Raw genomic sequence first — 23,564 nt, 5'->3', positions numbered from 1 at the left:
AGACCGGGTAAAGGAGGAGTCAGAGTCCTCAGTGGTTTTTGCAGGTTTTTTATTGGGGTTCACCAGGCACATGGCAGGCAGGAGTGCTGGGGGGCTGGGAGACTGGCAGTCCTCCCAGGCCCCAGCAAATCTTCACTCTGTCTGGGCTCTCTGGCGTTCTCTGCTTCTGCTTCAGGCTTCTCTTTCGGCTTCTGCTGCTGCTGGCGTCCCCGTGACGCCACCCTTAAAAGCCCAGTCTTAGCCCAGGTGAATCCAATCTACACAGCCAATCCAATCCCACACCCTATTCCAGGTGTCCGCCATCAGGCATGCATTCAGGACCTCAAGGATCCATCATCTATCCTGATGGCGGGAGGGCAGAAAAGCCTGACATTTTTCCTTACCCTACACTTCCTTTTTTGTATTTAGAATTTAATTCAGAATAAACTTCCTCCAGAAGTCTTCCTGGTGCTCCCCTATCAATTTACCCTCCCCTGTCTGTCCTCCTACAGTACTCTACGTTTATCTCTGTTTGCTTGCCATTTATTTGTTTGAATGTTCACCACTCTCTTTAGGGCTAAGATTGCTTCTCATTCATTTCCTGCACTTAGCACAGGTCCTGGCACATTACAGATGTTTAATAAATGTGTGTTGGCTAAAAATTCAACTCTTTTAGGGCCTTGCTAGCTCCTCATGAGCACATCCATCATCTGTTTGGGCCTTTTCTTGAAAGAACAACCCCAAGCAGCAACCTGTAGAAAGAAATCAAATAAGGACATTTCTCCTTCTTAGAACACTATGCTAGAAAAGGTAGTGCAGTCATTTTTCCATTATTTCTCAAGGACATAGAATTTTAGGTTTCTACTCATCAAAGATGATTCCTCCTGGGGGCTATTGGAAGCCATTTGGAATCCTGTGGGGTGTTGTTTCTTTTAATGGTCCCATGTTCCCTGGTTTGCTTTTCATGATCCCTGCCCCAATTTGTGAATTGTTGACAAAAAGAGTCACTTTTATTGATGAAAATGCATCATACCCTTGAGATCTGAGAGAAATAAAGGTTCAACACCTTTATTCCAGGATTTATTCTTTGAAAATCTCCATGTTGAATTGGTTAGGGGATGTAAGGGGATAGGACTTCTTCCTAGTCATTTTGGTGAGGGTGATAAATAAGATTGGCATAGAGAATAAAAGCAAAGAGGAGAGTTGAACTGTCAATAAGTCCTTTTGGTTTATTCTGCTCTTAACTGTGTCCATGCCAGTGCTGGTCCCTCAGGGCTGGGGGCGGAACAGTGACATGGTCTGCTCCTGAGGATCTTCTCATCAGACACCCAGACCTGAAACAGATCACTTCAGAGAACTAAATACATTCAACTGTTGGCACTCTTCTGCCCAGGGCCACACTATGGGTTCCTCAGAGTTAGGAAACAGAATTCCTGTTTCTTTTGGATTTTAAAAATTTAGTTTTCCACATAAAACCCCACGATAGACCACCTCATCCTTGAGCTCACATTCGAGAGCTGGTTTGGCTCGATACCCTCAAAACACTGTGATCAGGTCAAATAAACCAAGCTGAGAACCAGGGTCCCGCAGCCACCTGATGATGCTCATCTAATCAAGCCCCAATTTGCTAAACAAGCAGTTCATTTTCTTCATTTGAAGGTGATTACATTCAACAAATTACAAAGAGCCAGAGCAGTTGAGTTAAAAACAATTGGTTTTGCAGTAATTAGAAAAACACAAGGAAATGATGACCGTGGAGCAATATTGAAAGGGACACTGAAGGATAACAGCTCCAGCTCCTGGTTAATTCCTCAACTTGAAGATTTAGAGATTCATAACTAATTATGCAGAGATGATGAATTTTAAAAAATGCTGCCACCCTGCTTTTCGAAGGCCAAGGACTTTGGCTATTAATAGAGCAATCAGATTTTGCTATATTATAGCGAATTCACACCAAGTTGCATCTATTTTAAAGTATTCATCTGGCACATTACTTAAAGATGACAAATCTCTATAATGTGCAAAATCAGCATTGGGTTAAATGAAATCCACGCTCATTATAATCATGCCCAGTTGCCCCAGAGAAATCTACTGTTTAAAATGGACGCTGTAGGTAAAGTTATCTTTAGTTCTCCTTGGAACTTCTCTTAATGGGTCATTTTAAAGATTTGCTTTATTTTTGACAAACCCATCCCAACCTGAGATAAATAGACATGTTCAATAAAACACAAGGGTTTTGACTCCAGGGTTAGACTTTCCTACATAACAAATGGAACATACTGACAGTGACATGTAGGGTGTTCTGAGACCAGTACCAGAACCAGGACTCAAGTTTCTCTCTCACCATATATCCACAGTCAGAAAATCCCTTCTAGCTTTTCAGGTAGGATGTGCACCATGCCAAGGATTGGAATTCTTAATGGGCAGAAGTATCATGCACAGTAACACAACATAACAAACCAAAACCCATTAGCTTCTGACGATCATGTGGTCAAAAACTAGCCATCAGAAAGAACCCACTGTGCCCTCCAACAGGCTTGTAAAGGGAGACTGCAATGTGACCGGCATTTAATTATTTAAGCTGCATAGGGTGAGGCCCTTAAGAAAGCAAATGTCATGATGGACAGAATGAGTTTACCCTCCTGTCGAAAGAGCAGTGTGCCGTGTTAAGGCCTTCACTCAATTAAATTGGACTGCGGGATGCAGAGGAGAGAGAGAACCAGTCTGGGGACCCTAATGAGACATTTTGGAGGGAAGAGGTGCCCCCCTGGAGTATGACACTCTTTGATGGACATGCTCCCCCTCCACCGATACCACAGCACCCCTAGTACTACCCCCCTCTAATTCAGACATGTTGTAGCATGAAACATTTAAAGAGGAGCTTGCAAAGGTAGAATTTCAAGTGAAAAACAACTCTTTGGTTGATGTGAAAGGTGGGGAAGCAAATGATACTTAATGCTGTGCAAATGAGCAATCTTTGGCTGCCGGGGCTGAAAAAAAACTAGACCACAGTTCTAAAACTAAATAAACAAGCAAGGAATAGATGCCTTTTCGTTTGTGAAAATATTAATCCCCTCAGCCTCATACAGGGGAGCAAGAAGAAGTGTAACTTGGTGGGGGGCTGGCAAAGAGTTGCCTTCAGGGTATGTTTGAGGGTAACTTTGCCTCGAGGTTGTCTAATCTGAGTAACATGCCAAGTGTTCCCACTGGACCATCTAGTCCAGTGGCTCTCAGTCAGGGTGACTGCCCACTGCCACTGGACATGTGGAATGTCTGCACACATTTTAGTTGGGGGGGGGTTGAGGGCAATGCTATCTCGTGTGCAGAGCCCAGTAATGCTGCTAAACACCCAATAGCACCCAGGTGGCCTCTAATAACAGAATGTTATCCTGCTCAAAATGTCAGTAACGTTGAGAAGAACTCAAAAGAAGATTAACCTCTGGGTCTCAGAAATGTTAATTGGGAGGGACAAGCTGTCAAGTATTTGTGCCAAAAGAGGACAGGAGCCAAATACTCCTGCCTGCTCAGCGGGCACACCAGGCCTGACACAAATACTGAGTTTCAGGGGTCAAGGTGTGCTTCCTCCCAGGGCCCCTGAGGGAGTTCATGCTCCTGTCTGCCCTTTCATTCTTGGCTATTGCCCATGTTCTGGATCCTTTGTCTGTGTATGTGAGAAGCTGGTGACTATCTGAAGTGGTAACACGGAGCACAGATGATTTCAGGCTGCTACCCAGTAAGTCTCTTATTAGTGGATGGAGCTAGAAGGAATTATGCTCAGTGAAATAAGCCAGAAGGAAAAAGGAAAATATCGGGTGGTTTCACTTATAGCAGGAATATAGGGGAACCAAATAAGACATCAGTGTAAAAAAAAAAAATAATAACAACACAAAACACAACAAAACTAAACAAAAACAGACAATTATAAATCAGAGACATCCTGCAGGGGAGGAGGAGGGAGAGGGATCAGAGGGAGGGAGGGAGGCGCACAGGGGACTGAGGTGATGGTGCACGGGTGCATTGGTGAAGGAAACTCTACGGGGACTATACCTGAGGGGGTGGGGAAAGCAAATATTGTTTAAAAATGAACAATGATTTAAAAAATTGATTAAAAAAAGTAAAAAAAAGACTATAAGTATTTCACGTCTGTCTCTCTTAGAAATCATGTGCTCGAGGAGGCAGAAATCCTTTCCAGACTTGAAAGTTACTGGAGGACAGTTAATCCTCACACTGCACCATTGAAGTAGGTAAATTGCAATTCAATAAAAAAGGAAGAAAAAACATAGTCAACAGGTGTTTAGTTTGGCTTAGGGACCTTTCGTTTCATATTTGGCTAAAAAACACATAGTGACATTTGGAAAGTGCTCTTGCCAGAACGCTTCCCACTGAATAGTTAAGACTGGGAAGATTAGAATAAATCTCAGGAATAAAAATACTGGGTTAAAGTAAAGGAGCTCTGTTGAAGAAATGAGGTAGATGGGAAAAGAAAGAGCACAGTATTCAGGAAAAATCTTTCTGGAAGTAATTTTTTTATTATAGTGAGCCAAACTAGGCTATAGCATGCAAACGTTTGAGGTGTGGGGATCCTAATTATTTAAGATGCTTTGTTCTCAGACCTTAAGCATAAAAAAGGACACCATTCCTAACATCTTCCATCCCAACCAGAAACCTAGAAACCTATTCCATTCAGCTAAGCAGATGAACTTGTGAAAAGTCAGGGTTCTTTCCTTCCTAACTGCCGTCCAGGAGTTTTGCCAGGAAAAATATAAAGCATCATTCAGTGACTAACTCTGGTGATTGTTCTCTATGAGCCTCTTGCAACCCAGAAACCAACGGTCATGGGAGGTAGGGTGTGTGAGTTCCTGTCCTGGCTCTGGGGATAGACTTTGTGATCCTCAGACAAGAATGTTAGCCCCTCTGAGCCGTGGTTCCATCTGGCACACAATGGCCGCCTTGCTCCCTCTCATGGCGTGGTTGCGATGCTCATAGATGTGCCAAGCCTTCCAGCCTGCAGAGTGCCAAATAAATAAATATGAGCATCATTGTGTTGACTGGGTAGAGAGAAAGAACAATTCCTGCAATTTAAGGTTGAAGATAGGCGAGTTAGAGAGAGTAGTGGCATAGAGACCTTGCAAAATGTGGGCCAAGAGAATATGAAGCTAAAACCTCTGCAAGGTGAACCACCCTTATAAATTAGTCGGGATAATGAGTTTCATTAAAGGAAATATATTATCTTTATGTGTTGTTAGAATTCAGTCTAAAGTGAGAAAAAACTGATTTTAACTTCCCTGAAACCAGCCCAGCAGCATTCTCATTATCTCTTATTTATTTACACAATAAGTAGAATATCCCAGCCTGTCACTCACCATTATTGTTTTCAGATTCAATTACATGGGAACCAGAAATATGGTAAGGCCGGATCAGGAAGAGGGAAGTTCCATTTATAATTAGACTAGTAATTTTATGATAAATTAATAAATCAGTTCACTCTTGAAAGAATTTAATGAGAGGAGACAGCATCCTTCCCATGATGCGGACCAAGTTGGCTCTCCCTCTTGTGCAGGCACAAAAGGAGTGGTTGGCTCCCAGCTTCTCCCCTCAGCTTGCTTGTCTGTTTATGGGCTGCCAAAAGCATCATAAAGAGTGTTTTGTCATCTTTCCTCATCTTTTTCACTTTTTTGAAGACTGCCCTTTTATCTTGGTTGGTTTGACCCACCCTCTGTTCTCATATGTCTCTTGACCCTTTTCATCCTGGAATGTTCCTTTCTCAGACACCTCCATGTATCTTTCTGAATTTGTTCAGGACTTGTGATAAGGAAAGGCCATGGGATCATTATTTTTAAGGAAGAAGCCAGATTAGACCAACATCATCGTCTATACCACAGTGCCCTGAAGGCTTTGAAATGTGCAGAAAGACTCAAATACCCAGCTTGGAGTAAGCTTGTGTCTTCTTGGGCCACAGCTTACTTAACTTACTTGGTGATCTTGGCATCTTCTTCCCTTCTGCGGGCCTGCTAGAGGGAGTGAAGATCCTTTGAGTCAGGCTAGATATTTTCTGATCCCCTCAGGCCTGATTTTCTGTTACTAGGAACATGGTGAGTGACTTGAACATCAAATTTATGTTTCAGTATGCAGCAATCTCTGCTATTGGAGAGTAGGTAGGTATCAGGTATGTGTAGCCTCTGATCATTTTTCAAAATTTTATCTTACAGTTTTGATCATAGAAGTCTCCCCACTAGGACCCCAACCCCAAAATAAGTATTTTTATTAACTTCTTATCCATCCTTCCAGTCTTACTTTGTGCAAAGCAAATAAATGCAAATAAATATTTTGTATACAAAAGGAAGCACATTTCCACTAACAAATATATACCCCAAAAATCAGTCCATATAAGCATTTAGCAATCTTCCCTGTTCTTATTCACAGCCATAGTGTGTGGCTGTGCCATAATTATTTTAACTAGTCCTCTATGGATTGGAATCTTGAGTCGAAGAGTAAATGTCTCCTTGGGGGAGTTGTATCATTTTTCACATCCACCTGGAGCAATCAACACGCCTCATCTCCAAAGCCACCAACAAATTTAAGGTGAAACTTTGTGTCCTGCTAGTCAGACATGGAAGAATGATTGTGTTAAGGGTTGACGTTAGTGTGGTTTGACAATATGGTTTGATTTTGATGGATTTCTCTTATTAAAAGTGAGGTTGAGAACATTTGTTTAAATCTATTTAAATGTCATTTGTATTTCTGTCTCTGGGAATCATCACCTAGTGACTTTTGACCAGTTTTCTATTGGGTTGTTAGAATTGTTTCATCTCAGTATTGAAGAGCTATTTAATATGTAGGGAAATTATTCCTTTGTTTGCAATACAAACTGTACGTGTTCCCAGTTTATCATCTGTTATGATGTCATTTATGATTGTGTTATAGAAGATTTTATCCACATATAGTCAAACTCATCAATCTTTTGTTTTATGATAATACTTTTCCCACCTTAAGGTTTTATATATGTGTGTGTATATATATATATGGATGTGTATATATATGTATGTATGTATCTATCTGTGTGTGTGTGTGTGTGTGTGTGTGTGTATCCCTCATGTTTCTTCTAGTACCCATACACTTTGGATTTTTTTTTTTTAAAGAAGAATCCTTTTTTTTTTAAATTTTTTTAAGCTTTATTTATTTATTTATTTTATTTATACAAGCACTGGGTACAGTCAGAAGTGTGGGAGGGTGAGAGAATTCACCAGAGCCAGAGCAGGGAGCAGAGCAAGCAAAAGGACCGGAGTACACTGCTGAGGGGAGCAGCGGGCGGCAGGAGAGGTCTGCGCGCCATGTGGGACCCTCCTCCAGTGGCCAGGGAGCATCTGGCGATCGAACCGGCGCTGCAGAGGCTGCAGGCAGCTTCGCAACCCAGCGCTCAACTGCTGTGCCACTGGGAGGCCCCACTTTGGATTTTTGTTATCATCCATGAATCCAATTTTTTTTAATATCCAGTAGTATAAGTTAGTTTTATTTTAAGGTGATAATTCAGCAAAAGGAAGATCAATCCATTTATTTTGGAGCCTGCTGTATGGGAGCAATTTGGAGTTTTCTGTATCAGTCATTTCACTATCGGCCACAGGACCAACATCCAGGTAAAGGTATGTCCTTTATCTCCAAGGGCATTCTGGGTGATTCATGGAGTGTGCTGTCCTCCATTACTCACTGACTTGGAGGACTCAAATTATTTTCAGCCTGAAGATATGCAACGAAAGGAAGTTAAATGTGCAAGATGAGCATTGTGGGCATTTAGGCATTTGACCATTCTTATGAGTAGCCTACGCAAGTACTTGACAGAGACCACTAAGTTAGTTGTTATGCAGAATGGTAAGGAAGTATGAGAATTGGCCTTGCCCACACAGCTTAAAGTCTAGTTGTAGAGAGAGGTCAGCTATTTTAGGTAACTACTGGTAATACTAGCAGCATAGAATTAAGTTCCTAAAAGTATGGTACAGAGCTCTCCACCCCAATCTATGCTTGTTTGTCCCTTCCTCTAACTACTCTGTGGCCTTATATCATGGACAATCATATTATTATTTCCCTATGTTAAATGAGGGCTTGGAGTAGATCACCTCAAAGTCAGAACTCTAGATCTAGACTTACGTCCCTCCTCTGTGATTTCATGAACTCTAGTCTTACCTTGACCATCACTTTACTATTATCCTCAGCCTGCTCTTCTGGTCCCTAAATGGCAGGACTTTTGTGACCTTTCACAGTGAATCCCTAGTACACAGCAAGGGCTCCCTGAATGTTTATTGAAGGACTGGATGAATGAATGGTCTACGACTGACATTGAGTGCCAAAATGGTTCCAAGCAAAAGGAATGAAGTAATCGGGATGTCTTCCTGGAAGGGCTTCTGAGGTGAACTTTGAAGAATAAAATTTGCATGGGGATAAAGAAAAGAATTTCTCCTAGGGGCAAATGAGTGAATCGGAGAATGAAGAGAGGATCAGAAGAGGGTCTGGCAGTAGCTGCTAGTGTTCCCCCATAGGTGGTTAACAGAACAGAAGGTCATATGGCTTCATGAGAGTAATTTATAACAAAAAGGTGGTGCCAATTGGCAGTAGCTGTAATCTGTGTGTGCCAGTGAGTTTGAGAGGGGAGCAGAGAACCAGCAGATGACAAATAGGCTTGGATTTGCTGTCTTTGTTCTTAGATTCTGCCCTTAAACTTGAATCCATCCTGCAAGCTTTACCAAACAAAAAAACTTTGCCCCATTTCTAATAATCTAGAGATTTTGTTTTGGAAGACAACTTAGAAGTCACCTTTCTCTGGCATATAAGCTCCCCAAGGGCAGGGATTTTTGTTTGTTTAGTGCCATAGTTCATAATTCCTGGCACTTGGTAGATATTTGATTGATGAATGAATTCCCCTTATTCTGTCCTTATTTGAACTCTGCTTGAACTCTATACTTGGTATATAATCAAGAGATTCACTATTAACCAGCCAGCTTATCCATGAGAAATAACTCTCTAATTATTTTAAAAATTTTTAGTTGAGTTTTTCTCTACCACACTCTGGTGAGGCAATAGAAAAGGGAAGGGTCTATCATTGGATAGTAAAGTATTATATAGCTGAGGAAAATATGACATGGATGGAATGTGGACATCAGCTATATGCATTATACACTCAGCAGCATGAAATCTAAAATTCTCTTTGATACATAATTCACTGTTCATTGAGATGGTAATGAAAGAATGATGCATGTGAATAAATGAATGAGTGAGTGAATGAATAAATTGATCAACCAAATACCCTGGAAATATTCATAAAAGCTTTGGAACCAGAAAAACTTCAATTAATACCCGTGTGTGCTATCACTGACCTCCTCTGAGTCTCAGTTTCTCACCCATCAAATGCAATAATACCTAACTGCAAGATTTTAATGAGCCAGAGTATGCAACATGCCTTTCTGAAAGGTGCCCTTTAATGCTGGCTACACTTATTATAATAAATTAATTTACCAAGAAAGACTCAGTGAGGTGTATCTCTGGTGTGGATCAGTGACAGAAACCTGGAAGGTAATCAACCCAGACACTTTTCTTTTACCTAAAATATGGAAATGCTGCATGATTTTCAGAAAAGAGGAAAGCAGATGAGGGTACAGGGGTTCCCTGTTCTAGCTTCTGAACCCACCCTTGGCTTGTGTTTATTACTGAACAACATTCATATTTGTTTCCAAAGAGTTGAGCAACACTAGGGCAGGACGTTTTGGTGTTTTGTTTTGTTTTGTTTTTCCACTGTTATGTACCAGTGTCTGTAGCAGTGACTGGCTCACAGGATCCACCTAATAAATATTTGTCAAATGAATGAAAGGCATTACTTCTGAAATAACTAAAAACTCAGCTAGATTTTTCAGAACAAAGCATAAACAAGCCAGAATTTTGGATTCTTTTTTCAAAAGTGAAAAAATCATTTCAGTGCCATAAAAGGTTCTCTGTGGAGTGCAGAGTTCACACACATAATGCAATTAAATTACAAATGTATTCAGCATAGCACCAGTTGGATCCTAAGATGAGCAAAATTATGGGCTAAAACAGCTCTGTAAATTCTGTTTGTTGAACAGGAAAAAACAAAATGAGTATAATTCCTTAGTCCCAGGGTGAGATGATATTTAGCCCAGATAATATTCCTGGATTTACAACTAATTGTCAAATTATACTTTTCCTTTAAATGGACTGCTGAAATGTGCTGTGCTGCTGAATGTTATTTCTAAAAAGAAAGTTGAAAAAAAAAGAAAAAAATGAAATTTTGATAACAGTTTTGGGGATAAAAAGGAGTGGTGTACATTTTTCAGAACACCATACTTTGCATCCAAGAACACCTGTTTTAAGTTTCATTTATGATACTAAATAGTTTCATTTAAACTAATGGTTAGGCGTAATTCTATGAAAAGAATGTATACTTCTAAAAGAATGCCCAATTGATGTCGAATGGAAGTTGGGATGACAGGCATTCTTGTCTTGTTGCTGATTTTTAAAGGATTATTTTGAATGTTTCTCCACTTAGGATGATCACGTTTGTTGTAAGATGTTTTGTTTTGGTAGATTAATTTTACCAGGTTAAAGACTATTTTTGTGGAGTCTACATTGATGTTTATTTGATTTTTAAATCAATGAGTTCATTGCATGTGTTTCAAAGTCTTAAAATTATTAAGACTTTTGAAGTATTAAAAAATTAGGCATCCAGGCAAAAATGTTGTTTGTAAAAGCAGCAAGTCAAAGTGGAATTTTTCTGGATTCACTCTATATGCACTTCTGTACCCCCATTGCCTACCTCCCTCTGATATATTTTCGTTACAACCAGTCCACATTGACACAATCCTCTATGCTCCCCCCCTATACACACATAAATACACACACAATGAGAAATGTTATAGCCTTATGTCCCAAGAGTATTTTTTATTCATTTTTCAGAAGTACCATTTTCTTACATCTTTGTTAACTTTTGACAAGTAAAGGATTTCTCCCCACACACACACAAAGTGGTCACCATAACTCTCACACCAAAGCACCCGCAGCCCTCCACCATAATCCACTGTGCTCTCACGTCGCTGTTTTCACCCTCCCCCCTCTCTCTGTGTCTGCCTCTCCCATCCTGGATGTCACAGATCTGTGGGCAGCTTTCAAGTTTGTCTTTTTCTGAACCTTTGTTTTATTTTTCTATATTCCACATATAAGTGAAACCATCTGATATTTATTTTTCTCCTATATTATTTCATTTAGTATCATCCCTCCCAACTCCATCCATATTGCTGCAAATGGAATGAGTTTATATTTTTTGATCACTAAGTAGTATTCCATTGTGTATATACCACATCATTTTTAATCCTAGTTAACCAAAAGTTTTTATCTTTATCATTTTTATGTTAAGTTGTATTAAGAAGTATATATGCTTCCATAGGGATGATAATGTTAAAGATTTTACCTTTAATCTTTTAATGAAATAAAAAAATTATTATGTATTTTTAAATTAAATCTGCCTAATATCCTTGGGATAAAACTAATTTAGTTTTGATATAGTATATTTTGTATATGTTGATAAATTTAGTTAGCTGATATTTTGCTTCAATTTCTATGTCTATATTTATTAGCCCATTTTATTATTCATTATTCACCTATTTTATTAAATGGGTTAAAATGGTTCAGAGATGTTGTTTTCTTGTGCTTTTTTTTTTTTTTTTTTTTTTTTTGCATTTTAAAAGGACAAGTTTATTAGGAAAAGGAGAGAAACACAGCCCCCTGAATAGTCACAGGCTGGCAGGAGAGTTTCCTTCTTATGATTTATTTATCTTTTTTTCTTGTATATTACTATAAAAGTAATACTGGAATCATAAAATTAGTGGAGAGTATTCCCTATTTTCTGTTCTTTTTCAGAAGTTGTATGAGTTAGAAGGATCTAGTCCTTGAATGTCTGAGAAAATTTATTTGTAAATACATCAGGGCCTGATGTTTTCATTATAGGAAGATTATTAATGACATCAGTTTCATTAACATTGATATTGTAACTTTTCAGGGTTTTTATTTCATCTTCTGTAAGTTCTGCTAACTTATATAAATTTCTGTGGAAATATGTTTCGTTTGTCTAAGTTTTCATGTATATTGGCATAAACCATTGATTTAGCTTGCTTATTATACTTTTAGTCTCTACGTGTAATTATATCCCTTTTCATTAATAATAATAGTTATTTAGCCTTTTTCTTTGTTTAAGTGCCTTGCCTATATTTTCTTAATTTTAAGTCTTTTCCAAAACTAATTTTAACTTTGCTGAACCTATTATTTCCCCCTTCCATTTCATTGATTTCTGCTATTATTTATCATCTTCTTCCTTTACCTTTCTTTGGTTAGGTTCTCTTTTACTTCTTACTGTTCACAAGGATACCTAGCTTGTTCACTTTTTGTTTCTGCTTTTTTTTGTCTCCTTTCTTTCCTTTTATGTGAGCAAATATTTTTGCCATTTGGAGTTATTTTGTGTTTTCTTTCCCCTTTTATTCCACTTGTTTACTCCCTATTAATTTAAACTATATGGATATGTCCATAGAAAAACCCAGAAGAATTTATAGAAAAATTACTAGAAAAAAATAAGAAAGTTTTGCAAGGTGACTGGATATAACATCAATATTAAAAATTTTGTTATTTCTATATAACAACAATAATAAACTAGAATTATAGCTCTTAAAAATAATTTTGACATGAAGTAAGAGAAAGATTTCTTAACAAGATACAGAAAACATTAAAAGTACTGATGAAAATTGCACACATCAATGAAACCCTTAGAAAAAATTCAATGCCAGAATATAAATGGAGAAAAGAGACTGATATCACATATAATCAAGATTAGCTCTCTCTCTCTCTCTATATATATATATATATAGTTGATATATATATATATCAACCTCCAACAAATTAATAAGAAAATATTTTATACTGAATTTTTATTTTTTTATAGCCTTAACATTGGTTAACAATGTTGTTAACCAGTTTATTAGAGAAAGGGTCAAAAACATGATAAGGCATTTTATTTTTTTATTATTTTTTTCTTCATTGTAGTCCCCATAGTTCTCCCACCACCTTACCACCCATGAACCATCACCATATTCTCTTGTGTTCTTCCCTCCCTTGTTTTGCCCCCCTCCCAAGCCCCCCTTTGTTCTTAGCCTCAATTCTATGGTCAGCTTGCTAGTTTTGACTTTTTCTTGACCTTTTGCTTGGTTTCTCGATAATCCACATATGAGTGAGACCACCTGGTATTTATCTTCTTCCTTCTAATTCTGGCTAGCAAAATCCTTTCCAGTTCCATCCATGTTGCTGCAAATGGCATGAGTTTGTCTTTTTTGATCACTGAGTAATACTCCATTGTGTAAATATACCACAACTTTTTGATTCATTCATCTTTTGGGGGGCATTTAGGTTGTTTCCATATCTAGGCTATTGTAAATAGTGCTGTGATAAACATAAATATGCAGGTTTCCATTTAAATTAGTGTTTTTGCATCCTTTGGATAGATTCCTATGAGTGGAATCACTGGATCATATGGTAGATCCATATTTAGTGTTATGAGGAACCTCCTAACAGCTTTCCATATTGGCTGGAACAGTTTACATTCCCACCATCAGTGAAGGAGGGATCCTTTAGCTCCACACCTTTTCCAGCATTGTGGTTTCCGGGTTTTTTGATGTAGACCATTCTTACTAGAGTGAAGTAGTATCTCATTGTGGTTTTGATTTGCATTGCCTGATAACCAGTGATGTTGAACATTTTTTTCATATGCCTGATGGCATTTGTGAGAAGGCATTTTAAAGACTAGAAAACAAATGTGGGTAATAAACACATGAAGAGGTGCTTAACTAGATTGGGATTGGGAAAAAACTTTATGAAGAATACACTAAATACCATTTTATACTTTATTGCTTGAAAAAAATTAAAGTCTGGTAATACTTGTATTGAAGAAGATATAAATTGCATGATGCATTTCTTTAAAGAGTAGAAATTGTCAGAATTACATTGGTTTAAAAAAATGTTTTTTTCTTGTAAGGATGATCATTTCTAGTCTTATTTATCCACTGACTCCACTCCTGGAAACATAGCCTTGAGCTGCTCAAGCACATGGCTAGCAGGAAGGCTTGAGCTAGGGTATCCACAGAAGACAACTTAGAAGAGTAAAAATATCTGGGAATTTCCAGAATATTCATTGATAGCCTAATGGAAAAATAAATTGTGACATATTCACAGGGTACAATATTATGCAACAACAAAAAGAAAGAACCATAGCTATATGCAACCCCATGAAATTATCTTAGTAATATTATGAAAGAATAAAGCAAATCTCAAAAGAAAGCATATAGTATAACACCCTGTTTATAATGTTTCAATAACAAGCAAATTAAACAGCATATTGTTTCGGCATACCTGTTTAAGTGATAAAACTAAGGAAAAAAGCAAGAACTGTGAACAGTATTTATTATAGTGGTTACTTCATTCAGAAAGATGGAGAATGGCATACAAAAAGGGCAGATATAGAGGCATGCTTTATTTATTTGTTTGTTTGTTTGTTTGTTTGTTTATACAAGCACTGGGTACAGTCAGAAGCGCGGGAGGGTGAGAGAATTCACCAGAGCCAGAGCAGGGAGCAGAGCAGGCAGAAGGACCGAAGTACACTGCTGAGGGGAGCAGCGGGTGGCAGGAGAGGTCTGCGCGCCATGTGGGACCCTCCTCCGGTGGCCAGGGAGCAGCCGGGGATCGAACTGGCGCCTCGGGCGCGGGCGCAGGCAGCTTCGCAACCCAGCGCTCAACCGCTGCGCCACCGGGGAGGCCCAAGGAGTGGCTTTAAATAATAATCACTGTGTTTTTTTAACAAGCACGTCACAACTTAAACATCCAAATGAGTGGCAGGAAATTATACACTTTTGTCAGTAATGCTGAATTTGCTCAAAATGCTGCAGGAGATTTAAAAGCAATGAACTTCTAAAATATATGTAAACATAGACTTTCGTAGCTAAAAGGGATCTTAATCATTTAGCTTGTTTCCTTGCATTTTTCTTAACCTTGGGCATCTTAAAACCTATCACAATGTTTATACAAAATAAGTGCTCAAAAAAATATTTGAGTTAATCAATCATTCAATCATGAGTATCTTTCCAATTCTTTGACTAAAAAGGAAAATCCATCCCATTATTCAGTGTGTTTCCAAGTTACCTTAAGGGGATCATTTCCTAGTCCACTGGGAGTGATTTTGACTTTGGAATTAGCCCAATGTCATTCAGAAGCAAATCTGACAATGCCACTTTTGGTCAAAAACAAAATGTGCCTATGAAGTAATGAGGCTGATAAATTGATTCTGAAAACAACTTAAAAAGGAAGACTTTCCACCATGAATTATTAGAGTACATTTGTGTGTCTCAAGGTGACTATCTTAAAAAGAACAGTGTTTGTTTGGATATTTTTTTTTGAGTACGCCAACTGTTTAAAAATTTTCACAGCTTTGTGGGAAATCTAGTAATAATGAATACCTTTCATCCTCAAGTGATAACAGACCCAGGATATAAATCTTTGAAATCACTACTCCATAACTCAGACATTCCTACCCTGAGGTCCTTAGACCTGCAGTGATCCTGCAAGGAAGTAATAGAGAGGCTTGGGAATCGCAGTTAAAGGTGACCGCTATAATTTAAGGGCATGGAAGAGACAATGAGGTCGGTGGTAATGAAGAAAAACAGAAAATACTAAGACCCAGAAATCAGTAAGTGTTCTATAAATGATGTGAACAAACTGCAAATGCCCCCACATTGTGTGAGCCTTCAAGACCTTTTAGTTCTAAAGTCCAAAGCCTTAGGGGAAAATAACTGTATTTCTGGGGTGTTCCTACCCCTCAAGATTGATCTGTTTAGGGTTTACTTCTTCCTCCACTTCTTTCCCTGAGAACAACTGATGGCCTAAAATATCATCCCATTGCCTGAGAGGGGGAACCTGGAGTTTTACTTAATTTCTGGGTCATCAGCACCCAAGAGTGATGCCAAGGAGGCTATGGTTCCTCACTGTCTCCATCATGAAACCTGCTGAATTGACACTGGTTGTGAGAACCTTGGAGAATACATTATCTCCACTCCTTTGATGCCTATTGTATTTTTTTTTGGGGGGGTATGACACAGAACACTGTTAATGGCCACCATCCTTGTCTGAATGGAAGTAAATTTATTCCTTCAAATGGAAGGACACAGTCTTTTATTCCTTGCTACCATTAAATTCTATGCAGTTCACTTAACTGGAGAATATTCCAGGTCATTTGTCAAAAAATCTGACAGACGTAACCATTGTATATCACGCCACAGCACAAAGTACAGTCATTCCCACATCATTTGTCATCATTTATTCTTCATTCCTTTCACTTTCCAAATAGAAATGTAGGTTACATTCCCGGATTCCTCCAGTTGCTTCTGGAAAATCCACTTCTTTCCTTAAACACCACCATTTTTATCTTTAGGAATCAAAGAAAGATGCTTTGAATAGTCAAATTGTGAAGGCAATAAACCATAGAAAGCAGTGGCATTTTCCCCTTAGAAACAGCGACAGTATTTGTGTTTTTCTCCTGTATCAGCTCCTCAGAACTGAATCCTCATCACAGCCCCATGCTCAGCACCTAGCACTGCAGCATGACTTTAGGGACTCACTACATGTCTATCCAGCTCTTCAAATATTGGGTCGTAGCACCTCCTACTCCTGAACATGCTCAGAAGAAAGGAAAGGTCGTGCTCACAGCAGCTGATGGAACAAGAGAGCTGACCTAGTGTTCAGTCTTGCGATTGGGTTAGTTTGAGAGCTTAGCTAAGAGCCATCTTTTTCTGAGTCCTGAGTTGCCTCATCTAGAATAGAGATTGGATGAATTAAAGTCTACAAATCTTTTTCAGTCATAAAAACACTTTTTCAAGCAAACCATTACATAGAGACCCAATATGTAAAACATGAAAAAATTTATATTTTTGTAATGTAATCTGAAAAGTGCACACAATTTTTATAATGTAAAAATGTTTTGTTTTGAAAAAGATGGAAAAGGCAGTAAGAGGATATAGATATTTTTTAATGAAGTGCCATTGTTTAATATCCTTGTTAATATTCTAACAATTTAAGGTATCTACCCTCGGGTAACTATATTTTAGATGAATTAAATCAGAACATCTGGATTGGGTATTACCACAAGAACTTTTTTTTAAATAAAAAACGTCCCCCAGAAGACTCTAACATATACCAAGGGAGAAAACCTGCTTCTCTCAGAAAAACACAATTTGAAAATTAAAACAGGTCATCTCTAAAACAAAGTCCGCTTTTAAAACTGTGTAATTCAAAGCAGATCATTATATATGTGATATTGGGATTTCTAAAATACTTCTCAAGAAGAGGAAGACCAGTTCTTTTTGTTCATCTGGTCCCAACATCTGGCCTGGTACATAGATTGAGACCCATCACTGTTCATTGACACACTATAGTCATCAATTCCTCATCAGAAATTAGGGAAACAGGTTAGCATGACTATATCATATCTAAAAGAGCCACAATCTCCATCTGCACTTCCTGTACTATATCCCAAGTTTATGTAACTACTAAGTTCCACGAAGAGGGAGCGCCTGGTGGTGCAGTGGGCTAGGTGTTCTTTCCAGCTTTACACCATCTGGCTCCATGCTTGAGTTTCTTCTTTTGTATAGGTGGGAGAGAACAGCAGAATGAGATTGTTGCCGTTCTTAAGCTTCTGAAATGTAGCAGACAACTCCTCTTACGTTTGTGGCTAATATTTAGAGCAGTGGTTCTCAAATTTGAATGTGCATCATAATATAATGGAGGCTTGTTAATAAACAGACCACTAGGTCCCAACCCAAAGTTTCTGTTTTCCTAGTTCAGGAGTGGGGCCTGAGAATTTGCATTTCTAACTACTTCCCAGGTGCTACATATGCTCTGGTCTTGGAATCAAAAGAAAAACTGCCTCATTGAGAAAATTGAGAAAAACTGCCTCACAAATACTCCATATCCTTCCCCATCCTAAATATAAAAAGTTAAGCCTAGAAAATTTAATGTGTCAAAAGTTACATAGTCCCTATTCATACCAAAGTCTGCCAATTATATTTGCCTTTTGTGCTCAAGAGTTATATTGAAGGCTAAAGCAGATTGTATTATTTTACAGTGACAGTATTTTGATTTTTTAAAGATAAATATGAATTTTAAAAGATAAACTTACAAGGCAGAACAAATTTGGTCTTTTTTTAAGCAGGCAGAGATGAACAGTGTCTATGTATGATGAAATCCTAAAATGTGTGAAATTCCAAAATTCTTCAAGTTGGTTGACAAAACATTTCCAAGCTACTGAATTATGGTTAGAAGCTGTTTTGTCTTTTGCAATTGGCTGTCAGTTCATAAAGACATGCTCTGCAGGAACCCCTTAGCATATTTTTACCAGTGATGAGCTCAGAAGTAAGGAGCCCCAACACTGAGCTCCCACAATGTGGGGGTTGAACTATAGACTTAACACAAAGGGACAAAATCACATGGAAGTTTGAAGCCACTGTTCATATTTTTCACATTTTAACAAGCAGGCAGAAAACTAAGCCTACAGGCCTCCCCAGTGGCACAGCAGGTTGAGCGCAGCGCTGGACAGCCAGGCAGATACCCACATGGCGTGGCAGATCTCTCCTGCCTTGCCTGCTGCTACCCTGAGCAGTGTCTTCAGTCCATCTGCCTGTTATTCTCCCGAGTCTGTCTCTGGTGAATCCTCTCACCCTCCTACGCTCTGGCCTGTACCCCAGCTCTTGTATAAATAAAAATAAATATTAAAAAAAAAACTAAGCCTACACAGCTATGACTAATCTATTTTAAAGAAGAAAAAGTAAAAGTTTGATGGGAAGAAAAACGTTTTCCCTAACAACTACTTTGAAAACCTCAAGGACTCTCCCATTCTCTTGTTGACTTGGGAACAGCCAAGTCTCTCTATTTGTTGAATTTTTAACTTTCCCAAAGGGTTTCAACTTAAATTAAAAGTCATTTTCAATTTAAATTAAAAGTCATTTTCCAGTTTTCCAGTCCAGAAAGTAGATCAAGTAATTTTCCAGTTTTCCAGTCTAGAAAGTAGGTCCTTCCTTCAGGACATGGAACAAAGATGTTTCCTTACACTGACCCATGGAAACCTCTAGAAAGGTCACAAAGGCTCAATAGAAAGCAATCATGCCATTTTTCTTTCTATTTCTGTTAGTGTTCCCATGTTACTTTCTTTCCTTGAAAAACCAACAAGTTTTCAGAACAGGAAATATGATCTAATATGACATCTTCTCAGAGGGCTCAGCACTTCTAATAACAAAGAATGAAAAAGAAAACTTGGATGGCTTTAAGTTACAACTCTGCAATTTGTTTTTTTTTTTTTAAATTTGTTTATGCATACAAGATTTATGCATACAATATTTATGCATTTATTTATTTATTTATGCTGCGATACTGGCCAGAGGTAGGGAGGGGGTTAAGAGTATTCACCAGAGACAGAATGGGGAACAGAACAGGCAGACTGACTGAAATACACCGCTGAGGGGAGCAGCGGGTGGGTCAGGAGAGGTCTGCTGTGCCATGTGGGTAGCTCCCTGGCTGGGGATCAAACTTGTGCTGCAGTGGCTGTGAATAGCTTCATAGAGTATGTCTTAACCCCTTGCACCACCAGGGAGGCCCTAAGTTACAACTCTGCAATTTGAATGAAAATATCCAAAGTATGATGTAACCTCAAGTGGCACTTTCACTGTGCTTCATATAAACTAATCTCCATGCATCCTTGGAGCACATCCTGATAGGCAACTCCAAGTGCTAACTCTTTTAGGGACCATTGTTAGAGCTTGGGGACACAAGCCCATTGGCTCCTGCAACCTGTCTTGCCCTGTTTAATTACTCCATTTTCCTTACTATGGATGGTTAATGTGATCATTTAACGAGTTGCCAACTGTGTACCTAGGAAAATTCCTCCTTAGTTTTGATCTTCTCTCCTTCAATTCTGAGAGCTCTTTAAATCTGTCTGTATTTATGGCTAGATGATTAAACTCTGTGCTAATGATCCCAATTAAAAGTCTGTGAGCTCAGGAATCACAAAGCCCTTTCTGTTGCTACATAAACTCCTAAACTTTGTGAACCTCAGTTTTCTCACTTCTCTAATGGGCATAAGGCCCTACCTCCATAAAGCTGTGGAGATTCAGAGGAGATTTGATATATATGCAATCTCTGTCTGTCATAGTGCCTTGACCACAGGAAATACTCAGTATTGGTGGTATAATCACAAATTCCACATGGGTCAATTTTCAATAAAAATTATAGTATTAACTAATCACAAAAATTGGATCACCCCAAATCACTATATGAGATTTGGAATTTCTTTTTTTTAAGATTATTTATGCATACAAGAACTGGGGTACAGGCCAGAGGTGTGGGGAGCTAGAGGATTCATCAGAGAGAGTGGGGAACAGAGTAGGCAGATTGACTGAAATACACTGCAGAGGGGAGCAGTGGGGAGACAGGAGAGGTCTGCTGCAGGGATGGAACTCGTGCTGCAATGGCTGTGGATAGCTTCATAGTGCTGTGGCTTAACCCCTTGCGCTACCAGGGAGGCCGTAGAGATTTTGAAATTTCTAAAATATTTCTCAGTAGGAGAAAGACCAGTTCTTTCTGTTCATTTGGCCCTAACATCTAGCCTGGTAATAGCTTGAGACCTGTAAATGTTCACTGATACACTGTGGGTCACCAGTTACTCATCAGAAAGCAGGGAAAAAGGTTTGCATGACTCTATCAGAAAATAGGTAAATAAAAGTCAAATTGTGAGAGAAGTGTCTCATCTAAACAACTACCCGGTATTTAAAAAATATATAACCATGTATTTCCATCTTACAGTTGAATGAAACATACTAGCTTTTTAGATGAAGCCAGAATTCTCACATGAAAGTTAACTGCTGATATAGTATTTAGATACACATTTCATCTTCAACAGAAAAAATCAACAAAGCTAGGAAGAAGGGTATACATTTCTGAAACAAGATGTATTCAAAGGTTTTTGGAGTTAAGAAAAGTGAAAATAGTGCATCATCAGGGAAGATGTAAAATTGTATGTTGCATAAAAGTTAAGAGTCAAATGAGAGAAATACTCATGTACATATCGGTAGCACTGGAGGGAACAAGAATGGCAAAAAGAATTCTTGCATCCTATTGTGCAAATGCAGGCATAATTTTATGTGATAAGGCCCTGACTCTCCATGACTTCCTTTTTTGGATTCATTCCTACCTTATGCTCCAAAAGTCATAGTAAAGAAGAAAAAAAAAATAAACGCAGAATTAAGAATAGTTCATTTCCTCCTGAAAGAGGCAACTCCATGGAGAATTTATGATGAGCTATCATTTATTTAGGGATTATAGGACATGAGGTTAGAGCTGGGACCAGGAATCAAGCAAAGAATAGAAGGAAGCTCCACAATCAGAAGGTCCCAGACAGACACAGTTGGCTGACATTTCCATCCTTCCAGATTATTTTTCCCATCACTGAAGCAGGTGTCACTCACAGCAGACCTCCCAGCCTTTTGCCCTTTACAAGGATAACAACAAATGTCTTTTTTCATTCAGAGAAGAGACCTCTTTGTTCAACATAAGCAGAAACATGACCTATATGAGCCACAGTTTTACTGAGGACCATGCTAGAAACAAAGGAATGCCACCCCAGTTCATCCTTGACCCAAATTGTTGGGCCAACCTAACTTTTATGATCTACCAGGGACTCTATAAAGAGGCAGTTTGCATTTTACTTAATTTTATTTTTTAAAGATTTATTTATTTATACATACAAGAGCTGGGGTACAGGCCAGAGGTGTGGGGGGTGAGAGGATTCACCAGAGACAGAGTGGGAAACAGAACAGGCGGATTGACTGAAATACACTGCTGAAATACACAGTGGGTGAGACAAGAGAGGTCTGCTGAGCCATGTGGGTCACCTTCCTAGGCGGGGATCGAACTGCTGTTGCAGTGGGTGTGGATCGCTTCATTGTGCTGCGTCTTAACCCCTTGCACCGCCAGGGAATCCTCTTACTTAATTTTAGGAAATGAATTCATGTGAGCATTTCTTACTCTGTTCTTTGTGCCAGATGGCCCCCTCAGTGGGTTCATATTTAGCTTAATCTGTAACTCACTTATTAGTTTGGTTGTCATCTCTACACAAGCGAAGAAAGCTAAGTCATTTATATCCACAGCCCATCAGGTATATTCCTCTAGCACACTGTGGGGAGAAATTCTAGCTAGAAGTAGAATCCTGGGCCTAAATCCAACATTTTCAAATTTTAAAAAGGAATTGAATTTGAATTTATTTTTAAAGCACGAAAACCTTGGGACTAAAACTTTTTTAAAAGAGTTTTAGCCAAAGTACACATTTGCAAAGAAATGTTGATTACAGTTTTCCATCACTCATGGAGTAAATCAGCAAGGGAAACATACAACTAACACATTAACAGGCCAGAGTGTTAATGTGTGTGAAAAGAGAAACCTCCCAGGAAATGCATCTGTCATTCCCTGATACTCGAAATGTAGTTTTACTTCCTTTCTGATTATTTTTCCTTTACAAATGAAGTATTTTTAAATTTTTTATATTATTATTAACATAATCATAACACTGTAACTGCACATGGAATTATTTTTTTTTTACTGTCAGCATCTCACTTTTCCATCCAGTAAAGAAAAAAAGTCAATAAAAGAAAAATTCGCTTTCTTCCCTTCCGTCAGTTACAAAAATCTCCTAAGTATATGTTTGTAAAACCTAGAATTTTCATGTCTTAAAATGATTCTTGTTAATGACAGTGAATATTCTAGAGTTCCTGCAATCGTCCCCTAGGGTTGTGGTAATAAAATGAAGTACCACAAACCTGGGGGCTTAACACCACAAAAATGCATTTTGTTGCCATTTGGAGAGTTTGAAATTGGATCTCAGGCAGACTGCTCACTCTCCCAACTTCTGGTGGGGCTGACCGTCCTAGGCTTTTAACCGGCAGCTGTCTCTGTCATCACCTGGTCCTTCGTTCTGTGTGTGTGTCAGCATCTCACATGGCATTCTCATCTCTGTGTCTCGTCACATCTTTCCTGTCTGTGTCTGTGTCTGTCTGGGTATCTCCTGTCTGCTTCGTTTAAGGTCACTAATCATATTAGACTGAGCATCCACCCCACTCCACCAGGACCCATCTTAACTTGCATCTTATTTTACCTACAAAGACCCTACTTCACTGATACTGGGATTTTGGACATCAGTGTATATTTTTAGGGGACATAATGCAACCCATAAGGCTACCTAAATCCAAAAAGTAGAGGAAGATAGAATGGAGACATTGATAAGACTTTTGACTTCAGTGGAAAGTCCAACTGTGTTTTTAGGAATTTGTTAATATATCCTGGCTTCATTCCTAGCTGTAATCCCTGACCAGAAGTTGTAAATCTCACATATATCAGATGTATTTTTTGTATATATTTTAGACAATTAAAGCAAACAAACCAAGGATTTTACCTGCAAT

At 38.6% G+C, this 23,564-nt stretch overlaps 1 protein-coding gene across 26 annotated transcripts in view; it reads left to right on the top strand.

Moving 5' to 3' along the window:
* The window catches only part of NCKAP5 (NCK associated protein 5), a 1,249,968-nt gene that overhangs the window by 1,202,709 nt on the left and 23,695 nt on the right, over positions 1-23,564 (top strand). The gene's annotated exons all lie outside the window — the stretch shown is intronic.

Source organism: Talpa occidentalis, unplaced genomic scaffold (assembly GCF_014898055.3).
Source record: "Talpa occidentalis isolate TD23 unplaced genomic scaffold, MPIMG_talOcc4v2.1 talOcc4.3, whole genome shotgun sequence".
Lineage (NCBI taxonomy): Eukaryota > Metazoa > Chordata > Mammalia > Eulipotyphla > Talpidae > Talpa > Talpa occidentalis.
Note: the sequence above shows the minus strand (reverse complement) of the source record. Positions and strands in the feature narration are given on the sequence as shown.